The sequence below is a fragment of the Galleria mellonella genome, unplaced genomic scaffold, assembly GCF_026898425.1.
Source record: "Galleria mellonella isolate WM207_F2 unplaced genomic scaffold, CSIRO_AGI_GalMel_v1 utg65, whole genome shotgun sequence".
In the NCBI taxonomy this organism is placed as follows: Eukaryota; Metazoa; Arthropoda; class Insecta; order Lepidoptera; family Pyralidae; genus Galleria; species Galleria mellonella.
In genome coordinates this window covers 6,726,746-6,732,745 of record NW_026442138.1, presented here as the reverse complement: position 1 = coordinate 6,732,745, position 6,000 = coordinate 6,726,746, and positions in this window count along the sequence as shown.

The following is a 6,000-nucleotide window of genomic DNA, read 5'->3' as shown; positions in this document are numbered from 1 at the left end:
GACCATTAAGTTCCTTTAGTCGCTTCTTATGGCATCCACGAGAAAGAAATGTGCGGCCCATTCTATGCCGGGACCACACCATTGTTAGTAAGTAATAGGGACTTTTACCAGTAATATACCCTGTCGATCTTTACGTGGTGTTCTTCAAGGGACACTGTTGTTGATTTCTGGTGAATTCACTCTAATGCTAAGTTCGTTGACCCAACTTGGCATCATCCTAATCTACCATCTCTAACTGGTACTTCGTGGTCAACATAAAATAGTGTAAACCCATAAAAGAACTAATACATTCAGCTACATTTTTGGCTTAATTTGATTTCATTCTTTTTAGCGATTGATGAAAAATGTATATTCCTATCGAATCTCTTATAGAAATCTTTATTTAAATTGCGCTTGCGTCCGTCATAACGTTTTCTAGATAAATTTCCGTTAAATCCGTCCAGCGGTTTTGGTGTGCGCGTTCTTGTCAGTCAATCAGACAAACATTCTTTGTATTCTTTGTGTATGATATTACAAACATATTGTCTAAAATTATACCATTATTGTTTCACTAATGCTAATTTACCATATTATATATTTGTATATTAAATCTTATCACAATATTTATGAATATTTTGATGTTTGCAATCTATTTAGTTTTGAATTAATTATCTCATTTATTATTTGTTACAAAAAGAACATACTAAATCAAAATATAGGAAAATTTTTATATAAATATATGGTAATAAAATCACGGTATATAATTAGTAAATTCTCGAAAAACATTTATCGAATAAAATATTTATTTATGTAACACTTTATTGCACCGATATTACAGGAATTGTAGAAGGATTTTCAATAAGGAAAATGCAGTACAAAAGGCGTTCTTATTGCTAAGCAATCTCTTTCAGACAAATAAAAAACAAAGATAATATAAATTTAATAAAAAAAAAGTTAACTAATTTAGTATTTTGATGTAAATTTTAATAATAAATACTACTAATCTGTGATGTACTGGGAGTACTACAAAATGTTTTGTCACATACAACACTTTTGTATTTGTACAAGTGAGATTTGAAAAACGTATTTAAAAGTAAAATTTTAACTAGATGGACTGAAACTAAAATAAAAAGAAACTCCTATTCTTATGCCAAAGTCAAGTCGGTCTGTAACGTCATTAGGTTTATTGAACTCGAGGTAACATTGCAATGTCACTGAAGTAATGTAAAGACCACTCCCACTGTAGCCTGCAATGACGTAATTAACAAATAACAAACTAAATACTTAGCAAAAAAAATTCAATCATAAACCCATATATACCGATTAACAACGAGATATTTCGTAGATACATTGGATTAAAAATACTTGAATTTCTTGAAGGAAAGAATCACGTTTGTATGAGCAGATTTTGCATTGAAATCAACAGTTTTTTTTATCTTTACAAGTAGATTATTTTTCGTGATAAACAATTTTTTTATGCTCAATGAAAAAGGGTAGAATCAGTTGTAGTAAAATTAAAATTTGAATTTATTTATTTACAATTCAATTTTTTATTTAGGTATCAGTATGCTAGAAAGATTGGGCGTGTGGTCCCGGCATAGAATAGGTCACTCCTTTCTTTCCCGTGAGTATTGTAAAAGGCGACTTAAGGAACTTAATGGTAAAGTAATGGGCAGCAGCATCCTTCTTAAAACATCTCTAAAAGCCTAATTGCGGTTACCAACTCGCCTGCCAAGTATGTCAGCTACTGGCAAAACTTCCCTTATGGGAAAGGCTTGTGTTCAGCAGTGGACAGTAACCGGCTAAAATGAAAAATAGGAGAAAGCTGGCTGCTTTTTGCACATACTAATGGGACCAACACGAAAGTATACCCCCATAAATTGATAAAAGCATTATCAAAAACGGTATAGAATTGACGACGTGTTCGTGTAACATAACTACAGTGGGGGAGGGGATTGTTAGTAATGGAATCGCGTGATTCCATTACTAGTTATATACTCAAGTTGACCTTCACACGATTCCCCCTGGAAACCATTGTGGTTTATTCTAGGATAATTTATCACAAAGGGCTGACTGACCTGCCTTCATTCTTATCTATCATCAGTCTCTGGTACCTCGCCAATGTATACCGATAGTGCAGGTGGAGAAATCACTCTATTTTCATCCCATTAAAAAGTAACTGAGTACGGCAAAAAAATACCTTAGTCCTCAGGTATGGTAACCTCTGAAGTTACCAATAGCATTACAATGTATTTTGTGACGTCCATACCGCTGGGGAGTTTAAAATCCGCACTGTATGTGAATCATAATACGATTTGCTTCGTATAACCCGCCGATGTAAATATACCGCTTTGTTAATATTGCGTTCTCAGCACGAGAGTCCTATTAAACTCAGCGGGTTAGGTAAAAGACGGGTAAACTATATTATAATTCGTGATCTTTTTAACTCCCATATTCATGTTTATAGGCGAAGGTTAACATTTTCCATTAGGTGATCTGTCCACTTGTTTATCATTCCAAAATATAGTAAAAAATACATACGAGTTAAGAGAAAAAGAAAGGTTCTTTTAAATTGCTTAAAATGACATGAGTTTGAAGACATTGGGAAGATAATAACTAGAATGAGAATTTAGCTGGAGAGTGAAGAAATTCTGATGTAGTTTTAAAAGGCAACATTTAATACATATTTATTAATATTGGCAACATTGGACCTGGTTATGTCAGCATCCGTAGAATCTCACAATTAGTCCGATTCAGTAAAAGCAAGTCTATGCTCAAGCATACTATAAATATATTTCATTCAATATTGTAACGTATTGTGAATGTTATAGAGACGTTTTTGCTATGTGAATCGAACCGATATGGCGCAGTTAGTCCGACGTGTCTGTTTGAGATAAACAACTCTACGCGGTTGTAATTAAGGTTGCTTTGATATCTGTGCATATTATCTACAAATATTTATCTATTTATACACATATTAGTCTATACCCGCAACTTAGTTCGTATGACTGGAATATTTTGATTGACCGAGATAAAAAGTAGCCTATATCCTTTTCTACCTCAAATGCTATGTCCGGGGGGGAAAGAGAATGTTAGTAATGCGGGCTACTAGTGCCATTGTTAGCAATATACCCTATTAGGTCGACCTCCACGCGGTTCCCCCTGGAAACCATCGTGCTGAATTTCAGATGTATTCATCACGATGGGCTAACTGACCTGCTTTTTCATTATCCACCTATCATCTCTTACTGCTGCCCCGTCAGTGTATACCGATAGTGCAGGCGGGGTTTCCATTCCATTATTATCCATTAAAAAAAATGCTATGTTAGTGCTAAATTTCATGATAATTGATAAAGCCATTAAAGCGTCTAAGAATACCTTCACAATAAGCAACCGTTATATTTTTAAATAACAAATTTCAAAAATGTCATTTTAAGATTTTTTTTAAATAAGCACGTACAAAGAACTGCGATTATAAGATTCTATATCTTTGACAGTGCCGTGTACCCGGCATAGAATGGACCACCCCTTCCTGTCCCGTGGGTATCGCAAGAGGTGACTGAGGGAACTTAATAATCGAGAGATAGGTAGCAGCGTCCCCCTTAAAACATCACCAAGGCTAAATAGGGTTACAAATCGCCTGCAAAGCGTGGCAACTATAGGTAAAACCCCTCTTTATAAGGCAACTCTCCCTTTATAGGGGACGTTAACAGCTGATGACAGTGGAAGATGGTAATAAAACTCTTAAAAGGCAAGTCAGTTAGTTCATCGTTACAGATACACCAGGAATTTAGCTCGATGGTTTCCAGGGGAGACCACGTGGAGGTCGACCTGACAGGGTATATTGCTAGCAATGAGACTGGTAGTCCGTATTACTAACAATCCTTTCCTCCCCACACTAAAAGAGGTAAGTAGGCAATACTCATACGTCCTTATGTTTTACCGGTGCCATACCTTCAGCTTTTTGCCTTACCTTCAGTTTGGTAAGCAGCTTGAAAGGTAGGACGCTGCATTCAAATTACTGAGGACTGGGTATTAATCAAGTAATGCCGTACATATGCAGTACCAATAATGTTTTGGTTTTGGTTGTTTAGCTTGTAAGAAGATGACAAGTGAGGATGAGAGCAGGTCAGTTAGCCCATTGTGAAGAATTTTACGAGAATTAACTACGATGGTTTCCAGGGGGAACCGCGTGGAGGTCGACCTGATAGGGTACATTGCTAGCAATGGAGGTATTAAACCCCATTACTAACAATCCCTTTCCCCCAAAACTACTGTGGTCATTTCCTACCAGATAAACCATCGGTTTGGTTATCAGCATTGTAAATAATGTGTTTCTATGAGCTCGAACATGTGGTCTCGGCATAGAATGGACCACTCCTTCCTTTCCTCTGGAACTAAACAGTAGAAGGATAGGCAGAGTAGCATTCCTCGTAAAACATGAACAAATCTGAACTGCGGTTGCCAACCCACTCGCCAAGTGTGACAATTATTGGCACAACCCCCCTTATGGGGAAAGCCTTTGTTTATTAGTGGACAGCTAATGGTGGATATTATAATAGATGAGTTTAAACATTTTCCATACCATACCATATTGTAAATTTATTATCGCTTGAATATTTATTATAATTAAATATTGAAAATTTTTCGGTTGTTTATGTTGTTGACTGAGTTAGGAACTCAGTCAACAAGTAAATATCTTCACAAACTTAATATTCTACTAATAATAATAATAGTTAGTGAAATACAAGCTGTATTACTGGTTTATTCTTTGTTTCGAAGAAGGCTCATCAGACTAGAAGGGTGAAGTCATGCAGTTTTTATTTTACTTCAGCGCACAATCGCCCATTGCACAAATCGAATTCAGCTCAGTCATGGCGATAAGCATTCTGATATTAGCCAATGAGAAAAAAGTGTAACTGCTGTTCGCTTTTAATTGTACTTTAAATCCACAATTCACTTCTAAAGTCTACCATTGCACAGCACTATTATAATAAGGCTGGCGACAGTTTAAAATTACCGCCGAATGAATTTTCCGACGCGGCATAACGACCAGCCACGATATCGATCGGCACACGCCCCATTGCTGCGATACGACACTGGCTGGCCTGTCTTCTGTTAACTGCACATGGAATGGAAAGCGTCCGAACGACGATTCTTTTGTAAAGAGATGATTTGCAAAACGCACCTAAACACGGTAAGGGCGTAGTCGCTCGACAGCCAAGTGGCGCACTCTCGTGAGAGATAAACGAACGGATAAATCTAATGGCGTGTATATGTGATTGACCGTTTTATACGATGTACATCGGTGAGTCAACACCGATGTGATTGAAATGCTTACGTGCAGCAGCGCGATGGTGCGCGAAGCAGCGTTGAGAGCGTGGGCCGCGCGGTGGGTAGATGTAGGTGGTGCGGGGCGCAGGGTCGCGGAGCTAGTGTGGCCTCGCGGTCCTCTCTTTGCCGCAACGCAAATCGTTGAAATCAAAACTTTCACGCTACGAGAGCGCTACGAAGTTTTACTGCTACGAACTTCCTGCTACGTCGTCCGTAGCGCTCCGCACTCAAAACTTTGTTCAGCTCAGCTTTTTTATTTGTCACTTTCTGTTATCAGTGAACTGAAAACTTAAGCTGTTCTATGCGAACGTTAGGATTCAGGTTTCAATCAATGTTCTTGTTATCATTCGTTAGAATAAGATATCGTATAGTGTGTTACCTATAACTGGAAGTGTGCTTCTGATAAGATTACGTACGATTTTGTAGAGAAACTCATTGTTTGGTTTTAAGTATTTTTATTTAACAATGGCAACATTTAATGTTATTCAAAAATATCAAAAATAGCAATGAAGCAGTTCATGATTTTTTGTTGTAGCTGTAGTTCAAAGAATATTATTCATAAATATTTCGAAATATCTATTGGTAATTGTTGCTTTGCCCGGGACAATACATGTAACAAAGAAAGTATTTAATCCTTTAGAAATTATGTTTAAATAAGTTGAAACTGTCATAACACTGAGAAGGCAA